This window comes from Leptonychotes weddellii, chromosome 1, assembly GCF_054177405.1.
Source record: "Leptonychotes weddellii isolate Sample4059 chromosome 1, ASM5417740v2, whole genome shotgun sequence".
In the NCBI taxonomy this organism is placed as follows: domain Eukaryota; kingdom Metazoa; phylum Chordata; class Mammalia; order Carnivora; family Phocidae; genus Leptonychotes; species Leptonychotes weddellii.
The window spans coordinates 39,357,131-39,373,631 of NC_138369.1; positions in this window are offsets into that span (position 1 = coordinate 39,357,131).

Sequence of the window (16,501 nt, forward strand, 5' to 3'; positions counted from 1 at the left end):
TTTACTAAATTTTCATGTGACAGATTTCTAGAGACCTTTATAGTAATTCCACAAATATACTTAAAAATTTTTTTTTCTTTTTTTTTTCTTTTTTTTTAAAGATTTTATTTATTTATTTGACAGAGAGAGACAGCAAGAGAGGGAACACAAGCAGGGGGAGTGGGAGAGGGAGAAGCAGGCTTCCCGCCAAGCAGGAGCCCGATGCGAGGCTCGATCCCAGGACCCCGGGATCATGACCTGAGCCGAAGGCAGACGCTTAACGACTGAGCCACCCAGGCGCCCCTATACTTAAAATTTTTTAAAGATTTATTTATTTTAAAGAAAGATCATGTGCGTGTGAGTGGGGGGAGGGGCAGAGGGAGAGAATCTCAAGCAGACTCTCCACTGAGCTTGGAGCCCAACTCAGGTGTTGATCTCATGACCCTGCAATCATGACCTGAACCAAAACCAAGTCAGACACTTAACCGACTGAGCCAATCAGGTGCCCCAAATATATATACATTTAAATAATCAAAAGGCAGCACTACTCTCTGCAGACAACCCCAGCTTCAGCATAAGACTTGTAGATAACTGCTAAATGACCTTGCTGCTCTAATAATACTTAATATGAGGGCTGCAGCCAGCTGAGCAACTAATACAACTTGGTTTGTTATCTGAACTTTCAGGAAAGCAGTGTATTTTCTCTCTTCTGCTTCTCATTTCAAATGTCCCTTCTATGTCAATAGGAGCAAGAAAGGAAGGCCCTTAGAAATTGCAGTTCTGGAAGTGAAAGCTTAAGTCCTCCAGGCCAGACATTAACTTTTAAAGAACATCTGAAATTCCAACTCTTAGGACACCCAAGAAGATGGTGGGGATAGTTTTGTCCATGAACAAATACACAAATCTCTGAAACCTCTACACCTAACTCAACAAAATAAAAAAATAAACCTCACATTCTGCCCAAACGTCATTCTTTCATTTTATTTAACAAATTTGTATTCATCTCTTACCAGATGACTGACACTGAGGATAAAGTCATAATAGTGAACAAAAATGGAAATAATTCTTGCCTTCATGGTTCACTACATAAGTGAAGATAGATGTTCATGAAATAATTACACAAGTAAGTGTAAAATGGAAACTGTTATGACTTAAAAACATCCTTATAAAAGTAACTTTGAGCTGAGGCCTGAAAAGTAAGGTGGAGGTCACTAGGGCATGGCAGAGGTGGGAGAGCTAGATAAAGAGAGTCTTCCTGGAAGAGGAGACAGCACCTGAAAAGGCCCTGTAGCAAGCGGGACCACAATGTAGTCAAGGAATTGAAAGAAGGTAGGGGTGTCTGTAGCACAAAATGCCTGGGGGCTCTGGCATGGGTTGAGACTGGAGAGACAGGCAGAGTTAAACCATGCTAAGTGGAAGATTTGGGTTCTTATAAACACAATGGGAAAACATGGAAACAGAGGTTGATAGAGTAGATATAATAGAAATCAGATTTGCATTTTGAAAGATCACCCTGACTGATCTGTGGTAAACAAATGGGTGGAGACAATAAATAAGGGCAGAACTAAAGTGGTGACAATAGGGAATGAAATTAAGGGGTTTCTGAACTCACATGATATGCATACAGACTACCTGGGCAAAGCAATAAATGGCAGTCTCTAAATATATATGGTTGGCCTTGTCATAAGAAGACTATGTGGTGAGGATCAGAGCATCTATGTTGGCTATAAGAACAGACTTTCAAGCCAGACTTCCTAGCATAGACTCCCATAAATGCCACTGTTTACCCTTATGCAATCTATTTGCCTCGGTAGGTGAGGGAATAATAATACAGATTCCACAACCTCTTACCCCAAATCTTCAGAGTCAGATGTTTTCTGAAATTCACAACTTTTTGGATTTTGGAAAGGTATGAGGTTTTACTAAGTATTGTTTAACACTTGCAACAAAGTCTTGGGCAATACCTCATAACAAAACCATTGACATGTTTTGAAGCAAAATGTATGATTATTTAACTACATGGTACAAAGACAATTAGTCAGACTTGTATCAGTTCAGATCAGGTTTTGCCACCAATGAGTTTGTACCAATGTTCCAAAAACTTTTATGTTTTTCCAAATTTTTTTGAAATTCGGAATTGCAAATAAGGAACTGTGGACCTGTAGTAACTTTCTGCTAGAGTCACTGTGAGGAATAAATGAATTATTATTTGTAAGCACCTGGCACAGTGCCTAACACATAATAAATGCTATAAAGGCATTTATTTATGAAATAAAGCTCCAGTATACAAGCTACATGAATTTAGGAATTCCTATCCATAAAATACAAGGAACACTAAGGATGACCTCTGAGGTCCTTCTAGTTTTCAAGTTCCGTAAGACTCCAAAAATGTCTTGAGGAATGTCTGTTTTGAATGCTTTGTGGAAAAGGCAGGGGTAGACCCCAAATCCACTCCTGACCAGATACAGATGATGCTATAGCAATTTAATACCCTGCCCTCCCACTTTTTCTATTCCCCATGGCAGTTCAGGTATGCTCAGACCTCACTTTGTATTTATCTCTTCAATACTATCTCACCCCCATCCTCTAATCTCTCAGCCTGGACAGCCACCCCCTGCCCCACCCTCATAGTAGTACTACCATTAGCACAGGTTCAGTCGTGAACCTAAGCTCCATAATCGTCAATATAAATCATCAAGCACCAGAAAGAAATAACTCCTCAGCCAAGCACAATCCTTGCCTAGAAAAGGGAAGCTAGCAACTATCCCCACTCTGCTTCCCTCAAGTGTATTTGGGAATGGGTCAAAATTAGCATCAAGGAGTCTAGCCATATGACTTTGGAAGAGTCAGAAATTTAACTGCTCAAACCTTGGTTCTCTTTTGTGCAATATTAGGATAATTAGAATAGAACCTGTTCTACTTTCTTCATACAGGTGCTATGAGGGTCAAACAAGGTGATCCAGGTAAAAGCTACCTTACAGGATATAACATATTGGTAATACCATCCATTACCTTACAACTAAAGTACTTTCTGCATGGGAAAGATGTCCTAGTAATGGATAGTCTCCTCTGAAAAGTTAAAATCTGCATTTTCAATGTTTTATCGAAGAAGGAAACAAACATTTATTGAGGGCTTATCATATGCCAGGCACTATTCTAGAGACTTTTACATGTGTTATTTAATCAGAAGACTTTCTTTTGTGGACAGTATCATCACATGCCTTATTCAGTTACTAAGCGTTTCTTGGTCTTTATTTCAAGGAGAATAGAGTTTGATGAAAGTCAAAAGCATTTATGAGAGATTGTTAGCTTAGAAATAATAACCCCTTAAGTCAGTTCAGCACTTGACATTTTATAAGGGCTTGTTCAGTCACTGTTGCACTTGATTGCCCCAACAAGATACAATTATTAGCCCCATGTGACAGAGAAGGAAACTGAGGCTGAGCTAACAGCCTGATAAGGGAGGAACTCGGGAATCAAACCCAGGACTAAGTGTCTCTGGGTGCATGCTCTTAACCACTTATCTCTACACAATCTCTGCTGTCCTGGGAAGGAGTGTGCCACAGCATGATTTTTAATGAACAAATGCTAACTTCTCTGCTCATATCATTTCTACAAACTATTTCATCTGGAAGGACAATAAAATAGCATGGGACACAACAAAAGGGTTTCATTAAACCAGGATAGCAAATGTAAGCTTAGAGAAAGAAAGAAATACCCTAATGGTCACTTGCCACATGAAAATGAAAAAGTAAGGCTTGGGCCAAGATGCAGTTCTCTGCCCTCTCCTTCAAGGTCCTCCTAATAACTCTGACTTATGGTATGTAAAGTTCTAGAGCAGAAGGAAAATCGACATCTGTATGTCTTGCTGCACCATTTCCCTTCCTGCGTCAGAAGGTACTGTGGAAAGCCACAGTGCAGACTTAATAGGTTCTTCCATATTTCAAAATGCTTTTTTCCATTGCTTTTTCTCCTTTTTTCTACAATGAAACAGAAAAGCAATTACCACTCCGTCTGCTCATCTTGATACTCATGCTTCACTGGGCTAGAAAGAAGAGGAAATGGGAATGGGAAATCTAAAACCAAAGACCTAGAGCCAGAAGAAAATGAACAAAGTTTTTAACTCAATGAGATTTGCATGGAAATCTGCAGTTAAAGTTTCTATCCTACCCCATTTCTGAGAAAAATCTAATTGCATCTGATTAAGGCAAGACAGGTATGGCTGTATTTTTTTTTTTCAATAATAATTTTAAAACTCTGGAAGTCTAATATAAGTATATCTTGCTTATATAGCAATTTACACTTTACAAAGAACTTTCACATACATTATCTCATTTATTCCCTAAAACAGTGCTAATTCTTTAAGCAATCATTTGAATTTAGAATTTAAAAGGATGGGGGGGATTGGATTATCATTTTGAGTGCCTACCAAGCCCTAGTCATTGTACTGAATGATTTGTATTCACTATCTCCAATCCTTAAAACAACCCAGCAAGGCAGGCACATCAGTCAGGGTCCCAGAAGAATTTCAAGTCATCTAAGGAGGAATGCTGCAGTAACCTGAGGCTATCAACAGCTTTTGGGAACTCTGAGAGGCTGCAAATGGCAACAGAAGACTTGGCTCTCCTGGAAGTTAAGCAGTCAACCTTTGTGATGCAGTAGGGAAATAGCCAAGGGGAGAGAAACTCTAAACTCACTATCCACACCTGCTAGTACCTTCCACACCTCCACCCCCACTGAATGAACACAATTGGAACCAGAGGGCAAAGGATCCCACTGGAGGAACCCATGTGAGTGCCCAGCACAGAAGAGGCTAGAAAAGGGTAAAAGGTAGATCTAGGTGGGGGGACAGAAGTTATCCAGTACAATCCACTCCCTTTTCACCCCCTCATCACCCACTCTAAATTGAACCCAATTGAAAAGATGGCAAATCAGGATGGGATGATGTCAGTGTAGTCATTGAAAACATGAGGAGCCATCAGTGCTCTTCATAAGAGATGTCAGAGTAAAGAAGGAGGGGAGATAACTAACATTAAATGTAACTGTTCCACTTCCTGTAGCTTCTGTATTTGAGCATAAAGCCTAAGTTGGTAAGCACAACAGCAAGCGTTCCTCCACCACTATTACACATGCTCCCCCTACCCACAGTCTGTAACCCAACCGGATGATCTTCTTCACTGATACAGTGCCCAAATATTTATCCCTGAAGGATCTGAATTCTTGGAGATTTATCTTTATTGGGTTGCTGCAGTTGTCCACTTGAGACAGGGAAACTGAAGGACTCCATAAAAATCTGCTTTTGTTCCTTTTCCTGCTTCTATTCTTGCTAGGACCTGCACCCCCTCCCCACTCTACACATGCCTCATGATGTCCTCCTTGTAAAGGACAAGGAATTAATGATTTCTTTAGAATAGATAACATCTAAGGAAGAACCAGGTGAGAATGACCAGAGGAAGTTATCACATGCATGTTCCAGACCACCGGTGCCAGACATCTCAACACCGCTTTCTAGCTTCAAGGAATAACACCTGGGCCCTCATCTTTGTTCTAACTGGTTCCTAGATGCCTCAGGGGACATGTACATGAGACCACTGTCCTCAATAAAAACCCTCAGACCCCAAATGAAGGTAAGACTCATGCTTCTTTCCTTTCCAATTCTCCCAGACACTCTGTATCTGCTTTTTTATTTCTTCAATAAACTCTGCTCTCACTTCCTGCTGGCTCATTTTTTATTTCCATCATTCACAAAGCCAAGGACCCTCCTGGCTGGTCCTGCAGGACCCCTTCTGGGTCCCCGGACCTAGCCTGACATCATCACACTGACCAAGACTGTTGGGCAAGAGGTACCACAGGAGATCCCTAAAGTCCCAGACATAGTCCTCCTCACTCAATTGTGTAGCACTAACCCATTTCCCCCGGTAATCAGGATCACTCACCATACCGAGTATGGTGAACTCTTCTATCTTATGGTCCAGCAACATGAGGAGCACATAATGTCCAGGAGCAGTTTCAGCTTCCAATTCACTGGAACCATGACTGTATCCCATTTGGATGCATTCTTTCTTTGAGCATTAGGATCTCTGGGACATGAAGCAGAAGTTCTTCCCATGGGGACACCTGGGTAGCACAGTCGGTTGAGCATCCAACTCTTGGTTTCAGCTCAGGTTGTGATCTCAGGGTTGTGAGATCAAGCCCCACGTCCTGCTCTGCACTCAGCACGGAGTCTGCTTAGGACTCTCTCTCCTTCTGCCCTCCCCCACCCCACTCTCTCTCTAAAATAGGAGGAGGAGGAGGAAAAGCTCTTCGTTCTTCCCATGGGTTATTGGGTGTATTTGAATTGGGTGTATTTGTAAAACAGGCCACTCCCACCTTCATCCTTGGTTCTGACCAAGAGGGTCTCCCTGGCCAAACTTTAGTCACACTCGTTGGGTGCTCTTCTCAACAAGGCCCTGACATTTGAGCTTTCATGTTGTTCTCTGCATTGTCCAATTTTAGCAAGAACCCTGCTAAATCAGTTTAGCCATAATCCCCCATCCTCAATATCTGATCAGGATCCTCATCTTCATAACCATCCCCCATGTGATGTCTAATGTCCCTAGCCTGCCTTAAGTAAGTATTTTCTTAGGTTGGGTTAGCCAGAATCCCCTTTCCCCTGATGTTTCCTCTTAGTAATTTTCTATCCACTGCCCCTCACCCTGCTCCTTGGCTATAAATTCCCACTTTTCCTTATTGTATTCTAATTTCCCTCTCCTACTACAAAACCCCATTGTAGTAGTCTCTCTCTCTCTCTTTTTAAAGATTATATTTATTTATTTGAGAGAGAGAGAGAGAGAGAATGCCCAAGCAAGAGGAGTGGCAGAAGGAGAGGGAGAAGCAGGTTCCCCTCGGAGCAGGGAGCCTGATGCTGGGATCAGTCCCAGGGCCCTGGGATCATGACCTGAGCCGAAGTCAGGCACTTAACCAACTGAGCCACCCAGGCACCCTGTAGTATTCTCTTTTAAATAAAGTATTCTTTACCATCTTTAAAAAGAATCATAATTTTTTTCTTAGTTTCCAGACCTCAGCATTCAAGCTACAAAGGATGACACTGTATCCATTGGTTTTAAGGCATATATACTATATCATGAAATGTAGCACTCCAAAATTTGCAGAGTATCATTTTCCTACTAGCTTCATAGCTAAGCCTTCACCAAGTCAGTCCACTATTCTGTTAAGTAGCTGCTTCTAGGTGATGTGGAACATGATAAAATCAATGAATTCCATAGACGTGAGCTGACTATGGCACATTTTTTGTTGGAAATGTGACCCTGGGTCAGAAGTGATATTGGGATACTACTGTGATGGCAGAAGAGCAGAGAGCAGGGAACACATATATACACATGAAATATGTCTTTATCCTTTGAAGAGAAATCAAAGTCCCCTCCATGAAGTAAGAGGTCCAATGTAATGAGTCTGTCACCAAGTGGCCATCTGTTCCCTTTAAAAAGTGGTCACATGTAGCTAGGAGTTTAGCATTAGCCTCTGTTGTGGGCAGGTTGGACACCAAGTTTTTCTGAGAGGAAGTCTATGTTGTTGAGCTCATGGATAATAATCTCTCCTTGCCCTTTAGCCATTTGTACAAGATCCCACTGAGCGAGTACTGAGGCATCCACAGAATGGGTATCTTGCCCAGCTGGTTACCTAGAGCCTCATTCACAGAGGATGCTCTCTGCCTTAACATGGAATACAAATATCTGTGTTCACTCCAGAGAAGTTTATCCACATACTTCTCTCCCAGAATTCTGATGCCCATAGAGTACCCACCCCCACTGTCCAAACTGAACCTGAAACCAGTGGGCAAGCATGGCGATTGACACAGTTCATAGGTCATCCTCCCAGAATACAGAACAAGCTAGAAAATGATAAAGACTATATCCAGAAGGCATATATCCCACTCGGTAGATATTAATGTCCCTTTTTTCAGATAAAGAAACTGAGACACAAAAGGCTAAATAGTTTGCCTGAAGTCACACAGCTAAACAAGGAAGCTGAGATTCGTATCTTCCATTCTAAAGCTTGTACTCTGCTTTAGGCCATTAACACCACATGGAGGAACAGAAAGCCTCTCAGATTCCTGTCAAGGAGAATTAGGTTCATCTGAGAAGCAAACCAATTACCAGCTTTAATTTTTTTTTACATTGATAAGTAAAATCTAAAATTCCCTCCTGTGGTCATTAAAATTAAATCTGAAAGATCATGATGAGCAAGGAATTTAAAGAGCTTTATTAGCTCACTCAGTGGAATATGTACTTAAAGATGGCTTCACCTCCAATTGTCAGTCCCCACAGTTCCTATATTATAGGAATATAATGGAGCAACATTAGTAATTTTAAACTTTCTAATAGTCATATATTAAAAAGCAAAAGAACACAGATGAAATTAATTTTAGTAATGTACTTTATTTAACCCAATATGTCCAAAATGTTATTTCAACATGTAATCAATATAAAAATATTCATGGTATTTTTATACTCTTTATTTCAAACCAAGTCTTCAAAATCTAGTGTGCATTTCATACTGATAGCACATCTCAGTTCAGACCAGCCACATTTCAAGTATTCAATAGCTGCACGTGGTTAATCCATACTGGATTATACCATTCTAAAGATAAAAAGGTCTTCAACTGGCTGGCTGTGTCCTCTCAATGTCCCTCACAGTCCTCATCTTGAAAATGAGCAGAATGGCACTCTTGGGAATAAAATGGATAATAACAATAATAGTAATAAGAATAACTAAAATTTGTCATGTGACAGGCATTTCGTACTCTTAGAAAACTTATAGCATTTAATTCTTATAACAAAATATAAGTAAAATCAAGACAAGTGATGCCTGGGTGGCTCAGCCAGTTAAGCATCCAAATCTTGGTTTCAACTCAGGTCGTGATCTCACGGATCATAGATTGAGTCAGGCTCTGCATTCGGTGGGAAGCCTGCTTGAAGATTCTCTCCCTCTGCCCATTCCCTACTCGCATGCGAGTGCACAAAAGGCAGTTTATAGCATGTAACAGGCAAACAAAGGTGAGATCTACAGAAATCCAGGGTAGTGATCCAGCAGCAGTGATCAATTTGGGCTATCATAACCAAGAAAGTCTTCCAAGAAGGAGCTGGATCTTAGGATCCTGTAAGGAAAAGATAGTATCTGACCACAAATGCAAGCAGGGTCAGTTTTATAGACATGCGACCTGTGCAGTCACACAGAGTCCTGTGATCAGAAGGGCCCCATACTTGCTTTAATGCTGACTTGAAATCCTTAGTAATTTTATCTTTGAACTTGTGTTTTTTATGTGGAATGTGCTGGGACAATGGAGAATGTACATGAGTAGAAGAAATAGACGTAATATGAAATATAAGTGTCTACCTCCATTTCTTGCCACTCCATTTTCATATTATGCACACAATACCCTATGAATACAGAATTCCAGTAGAGCCACAACGTGTGGGAGTTCAGTAAGACTCAAAGTGAGTACAAGGGAAGTATGATATGACTACAGTGAGTGAACAGCCCCAAGAGGCCACAATTTTCATTTGACCCAGAACTTGCTTTGAACACAGAAAGAGAAGAGGAGTGTCCTAAGACACATGAACGACCAATGAACCCTATCATAGCCTTCCTTATTTAGTTACTTCCCTGTATTAGCCAACCATTCATGCTGAAAATGAGGACACAGAAGAAAAGGGAAAGATAGGGTTAACCATAGTTTCTTTTCTTTCAGTCCTTTCTTACATCAGTAGCCTAAGGTAGAGAGATTTGATAGAATGTTTGCATACCAAGAAGTGAAACAATAATAGTGGAATTAGTTCTGTGAAACATTTTCACTGCTCTGATAAGAATATATATGTACAAGCTATGAAAAACAAATTGAGTAATTTTGGTGATTTTGCATACAAGTTAAATGCCTTTATATTTGTATTTAAAACTGGCATTGAACAATATAAGATGAATAGTAAAATTAATGCAACTAATTCAAATTTTTATTTCAAAATTTAGAACAATATTAAATAGTAAATAAAAATACCATGACAAATCAAGACATAGAGACCATGGAGGAAAGGAAAAAGCTTTATATTTTTATATATGTAATGATCCTTTTTTCCTGCTTTTGGACAAGGGTGCCTACATTTTCATTTTGCACTGGTTCTCACAAATTATGTAGCCAATCCTGATGGCAAGCATACAGCTTCCCCCTTTCCTACACTTATGGCAGACATTACTGACTGCATATAGCACTGTTTCCCACTGAGCCCAAATATGACACCAGAATCCTTCTCAAAGTGGTGGTCCAAGGGGCAATCTAAGCAGGCACATAAGTTAAATTTATGGGCATTCCCCCAAAACCAAACCACACAGATAGAAGGTGGGTGGCATTCCAGGCAAAGAAAACACTGGGTAGTGTGTACCAGGGCAATGAATAGGTCAAGCTTACTAACCTATCTGTAAACTATCAACTCCCTGTTAACCTACCACTCCATCTCCAAGTGTTAAACAACATAACAAAAGTCAGCTTGATGAATGAGGTAATGAGGTTCTTGTTTCATTAGTTACAGAAATGATCCGCAATTTAGAGCTTTTTGAAACCTTTAAAATATGTATAACACAATAAACTGATAAATATTTTTTTGGTGATTATTGTGTACCCCAGACACTGTCTTAAGTGATTTGTGTATATCAACTCAATCCACACAACAACCCATGACTTAGGTACCGTGCTTATCCCATTTCTATATGTGAGGAAACAAGTCCACAGAAGAATTAAATAACTAGCCCCCAGCCATCAGCTAATCAATAGCAGAGCCAGCAGTTTAACCCAGGCAGTGTGGATCTAGAGTTTGTACTACTACAGTTTCCTAAAGGAGTCTCTCCAGGTGTCTATCACAAACATGGCAATGTTTCACCAAAGACATTGCATGTGGATGCCCTTGGTGGCATGGATTTCTTACAGTCAGAAAGGGAATGGCCTCCTCCCAGGTGACATTCTTTGTCATCTGGACTCTAGAGCAGTTCTACTTGAGCTACCTCAAAAAGTGTCTGATGAGCAATTTCACCCTTTTCAGTCCTTCCCACTCTAACCACAGCAGTTCAATCTCAGCCCAAAAAACATAAACATCTGGGACACCAGCTCAGCCAGCCAAAATACCCTATATTCCAGTTTGGGTAAATATTATTATATAATGCCTTCCTTCAATCCTTAAAATTACTTATGGGAATCTAAAACCAAGAGTCCTTAGAGATTGTCTAATTCAGGGATAATAAAAAAAGTTTATCTTAAATGCCACTCTGATCTGATCAAATGGTGGTTGATGCATGGAGCAATCAGATGAGAAGGATTTGAGGACATTAGGACAGAGTATGTGTCTAATTAGTAATAGGTAAAGGGAGGAAGAAGCAGAAACCAACATGCTATTCTGGCAATATGATGTAGTACTCAAGAATGCGGGCTCTGGGGTTAGATTTCCAAGGATTGAAGTCTTGCTTCACTGTTCCCTGATGGTGCAACGTTGACCAAGTTACTAAATCTCTCTAACCATCAGTTCTCTTATTTATAAAATGAGGATAATAAAACTATCTCATAGGTAAGGTGTGAGAGTTTAATGGAATATATGTAACGTATTTACTGGGACATCTAGCATACCCTAAGTACTTGGCATATTATTATGTACTGGCCATAAGCTATTCGTGGTGCCTGGTATGAGTCCTGAAGGAGACAGAAATAGAAATAGTGCCATGCATTTAGCAATTCTTTCTTTTTTTTTTTTCAAGTTTTTATTTAAATTCCAGTTAGTTAACATTACTGAGTAATATTAGTTCAGGTGTAGAATTTAGTGATTCATCACTTACATAGTACACCCAGTGCTTATCACACAAGTGTCCTCCTTAATAATCACCCATTTAACCCATCCCACCACCCTCCTCCCCTCCAATTAACCCTCAGTTTGTTCTCTATAGTTGAGAGTCTGTTTTCTGGTTTGCCTCTCTTTTTCTCCCCACTATGTTCATCTGTTTTGTTTCTTAAATTCCACATATGAGTGAAATCATATGGTATTTGTCTTTCTCTGACTGACTTATTTTGCTTAGCATAATACACTCTAGCTCCATCATGGCATTGTGAATGGCAAGATTTCATTGTTTTTGACAGCTGAGTAATATTCCATTGTGTGTGTGTATGTATCTCTATATATATCACATCTTCTTTATCCATTCATCAGTCTATGGGCATTTAGGCTCTTTCCATAATTTTGTTATTGTTGATAATGCTGCTATAAACATTGGGGTGCATGTATCCTTTTGAATTAGTATTTTTGTATCTTTTGGATAAATACCTAGTAGTGCAATTGCTGGGTTTAGGGTAGTTCTATTTTTGACTTTTCTTTTTTTTTTTTTTTTTAAGATTTTATTTATTTATTTGACAGAGAGAGACACAGCGAGAGAGGGAACACAAGCAGGAGGAGTGGAAGTGGGAGAAGCAGGCTTCCCGCCGAGCAGGGAGCCCGATGCGGGGCTCGATCCCAGGACCCTGAGACCACGACCTGAGCCGAAGGCAGACGCTTAACCGACTGAGCCACCCAGGCGCCCCTATTTTTGACTTTTCGAGGAACCTCAATAGGATTTTCCAGAGTGGCTGCACCAGTTTGCATTCCCACCCACCAACACCTGTTATTTCCCGGGTTGTTAATTTTAACCATTCTGACAGGTGTGAGGTGATATCTCATTGTAGTTTTGATTTGTATTTCCCTGATAATGAGTGATGTGGAGCATCTTTTCATGTGTCTTTTAACCATCTGGGTGTCTTCTTTGGAAAAATGTCTATTCATGTCTTCTGCCCATTTTTTAACTGGATTATTTGTTTTTTGGGTGTTGAGTTTGATAAGTTCTTCATATATTTTGGATATTAACCCTTTATCAGATATGTCATTTGCAAATATCTTTTGCCATTCCATAGGTTGCCTTTTAATTTTGTTGACTGTTTCCTTCTCTATGCAGAAGGTTTTTATCTTAATGAAGTCCCAATAGTTTATGCATACAACATTTCTGACCTAGTCCCATCTCTTTAAACATACAGATGGAGAAACTGAAGCTGTGGAAATTTGGGGACATTTCCTAAATCACATTTATTGTCTCCCTCAAAATTGAAGGAAGGCCCTCAAGGAACACCCTATTGTGGCCCTGACTCTGCTCATGACCTGCATGCAAACCTGTGTGTCACTGCTCTCTACATTTCAGCTTCCTCATTCATAAAATAAAGGAATTAGAATCCAGTTGATCTCCACAGAGCAGTCACTCCCAGAGAGTCCCGTGTTTCCAGGGGGTGAGGACCACTTTTACCCACACTTCAGTGGATGTCACAAACGGCAATTCTTTCCTTCCAGTTTTTTTTTAAGATTTTTATTTATTTATTTGAGAGAGAGAGGGAGAAAGCATGAGCAAGGGAGAGGGGCAGAAGGAGAGGGAGAAGCAGACTCCCTGCTGAGCAGGGAGCCAGATGCGGGGGACTCCTGGGACCCCAGGATCATGACCTGAGCCAAAGGCAGACGTTTAACCGACTGAGCCACCCGGACGCCCCTCTTTCCTTCCAGTTTTGACAGGTTCAGTGTAAACTAACCACTGGGGTATTCCTTTCACAAAATACATGTTCCATCTGCTTTATTCTCAAAATTCAAAATTTTAGGACTGAATGCCACAGCTTGACACCAAAAGATCACATAATTATTTTTTCAGCAGACCTCAAAGAGTCTATTAGGCTATGACCCACAATGGTCACATCAGCAGCTTTTCACTTCCTCTTGAGTCTTGGCCAAGGCAGTGTTGAGGTGCATTTTCCAGTTTATCTTTCTCCAAATTCAGACTTCCTAGACCTATGATTATACTTTTAAAAACATTTTTTATTGAGATGTAATTGACAAATAAATGGAGCTGTGATAACACTTTAACCAACTTTTTTTTTTTTTTTAATTGAGTCCAGCACAAGTGGAAGCTCTGCTTCAAAATCTCAAGGCAGGGGCACCTGGGTGGCTCAGTCATTAAGCGTCTGCCTTCAGCTCAGGTCATGATCCCAGGGTCCTGGGATCAAGCCCCGCATCCGGCTCCCTGCTCCACAGGAAGCCTGCTTCTCCTTCTCCCACTCCCCCTGCTTGTGTTCCCTCTCTCGCTGTGTCTCTCTGTGTCAAATAAATGAATAAAACCTTTAAAAAAAAAATCTCAAGGTAGAATCTAAAACACTGGACAAAGTCCAGATTTTTATTAATTTTCCAAGAGGCATTAAATTCTAATTAAGCACCCGAAACAATTGTGTGAAAAGGAAAAAAATATAGATTTAAGACTAAGCACACACATACATAATATACATTATATTTATAATAGGAATAAACACAAATATCATAAAACACACGATTGTACTTGATGATTTTGTATACATATTTTAAAAGCTGTCTATCCTCAAGGATTATTAAAGCAGTGGCTTTGTAAACCAGGGGTCACATATTCAAATTTTGCTAAGACCGTCCCCAGTGTATTTCAGAGAAGTATAACACAGATGTTAAGAATTTGAACTCAAAGCCATATTATCTAGGTTCAAATCCAGATTCTTCCACTTTCTAGCTGGTGACCTTTAGCAAGTTATTAAATTGTCTTACCTCAGTTGGCTCATCTGTAAAATGGGAATGATGATGACTACCTCATAAGAGTTGTGAGGATTCAGTGAGGTAATACACATCAAGTGCTTAGTCTAAAGACTGCACATATTTTGATAATGGTGAGTTCAAGCCTGTTGGAATGATGCCTCAGTTATCAACTTCTTTGTTTCCTCTTATTTTGCACATAAAGAAATTGAAGTTCAAAAAAGAGTTATGTTGGGGCGCCTGGGTGGCTCAGTCATTAAGCATCTGCCTTCAGCTCAGGTCATGATCCCAGTGTCCTGGGATCGAGCCCCGCATCAGGCTCCCTGCTCCTCGGGAAATCTGCTTCTCTCTCTCATACTCCCCCTGCTTGTGTTCCCTCGCTCACTGTCTCTGTCAAATAAATAAATAAAATCTTAAAAAAAAAAAAAAAGTTATGTTACTTGCCTAAAGTAGCCTTCATTGATCAGGCCAGGGTAGGAAGCTACTTTGTAGCAGCAAGGACCAGAATCCAATCTTCCTAAACTTCAGACCACTGCTTTCCCCAGATCAGTGTTCTTTCTGCTTCATTTGGGGCAATAATGCTTCACCACCTGGTTCTTGTTAGATGGGCTTCTTGAGAGGAAGTTTGTGTCATTGTATTTTTTTTGCCTGGCATAGTTCCCAGCACATAGTAAAATTAATTAATGTCTATTGTTGAATTAAATTTGTTGGTTCTTTACTTTATACATCTGAGTTCTTTTTAGATGTTGCAAAGAAGCTGATGGCCAGTTATTTAGTTCTTAGGGAGAGAGTATACTGCAGTAGTCAAGAGAAAGGGTTCTGAAGACGGAATGTATGGGCTCAAATTATACTTCTGCTACTTACTATTTAATGTAACTGTGGGCAAATTACTTACCCTCAGTTTCTTCAGTTATAAAATGGAGATAATAATGCCTCTGTCACAGAGCTTTGAGTAATAAATTGGATAATATGTGAAGGTCAGTTTTTTTGTGTCTACTTGGCTAGCCTCTAACACCCAATTAATCAATCAAATACTAATCTAGATGTTGCTGCAAAGGTATTTGGTAGAGGTGGTTCACATTTATAGTCAGTTGACTTTAAGTAAAAGAGATTGTTATAATATGAGTGGACCTGATCCAGTCATTTGAAAGGAGGAAAAGCAGAACTGAGGGTTCCCTGAGGAAGAAGAAATCCCACCTGTGAACTACAGTGTCATTTTCCACTTGAGAGTTTCCAACCTTCCTAATGGCCTGACCTACAGATTTTGGACCCATAGTCACATAAGACAATTCCTTGTATGCATACACACATGCATATATTTATACATGGCATATATAAATATCCTACTGGCTCTGTTTTTCTAGTGGGATTCTGACTGATACATAAGCACATACCTGGCATACAGCACTTACTCCATCAATTTTAAGTGCTAATACTGTTAGTAATGTTTTGTTATTTTATTATTATTTATTGAACATGTAGAAAAAGCTTTCAACACATGACTATAAAAATATATTTTTGTCTTTGTCTACAATTCTCCTGAAAGGGATCATGCCTGCAATGTTTGAACAACTAAGTAGAAAAACTATATATAGGTAGATAATAATAAAGCAAATGTGGGAAAATATTAACATTTAGAGAACCTGGTAAAGGATATATGGGAATTCTTTGCACTATTTTTGCAATTTTTTATGTCTGGAATTATTTTAAAATAAAAAGGTAAAAATTTTAAATAATGAAAATTAATAGAATTAATTTAAATTAAATTTTAAAATTTCCAACAGATTTACTCTGTCAGAATCTGAAGGTCTGACATAAGGATTGCTGATATGAAGTGAGAGAAAACTATAAAATGCCTATTTTAAAATTAC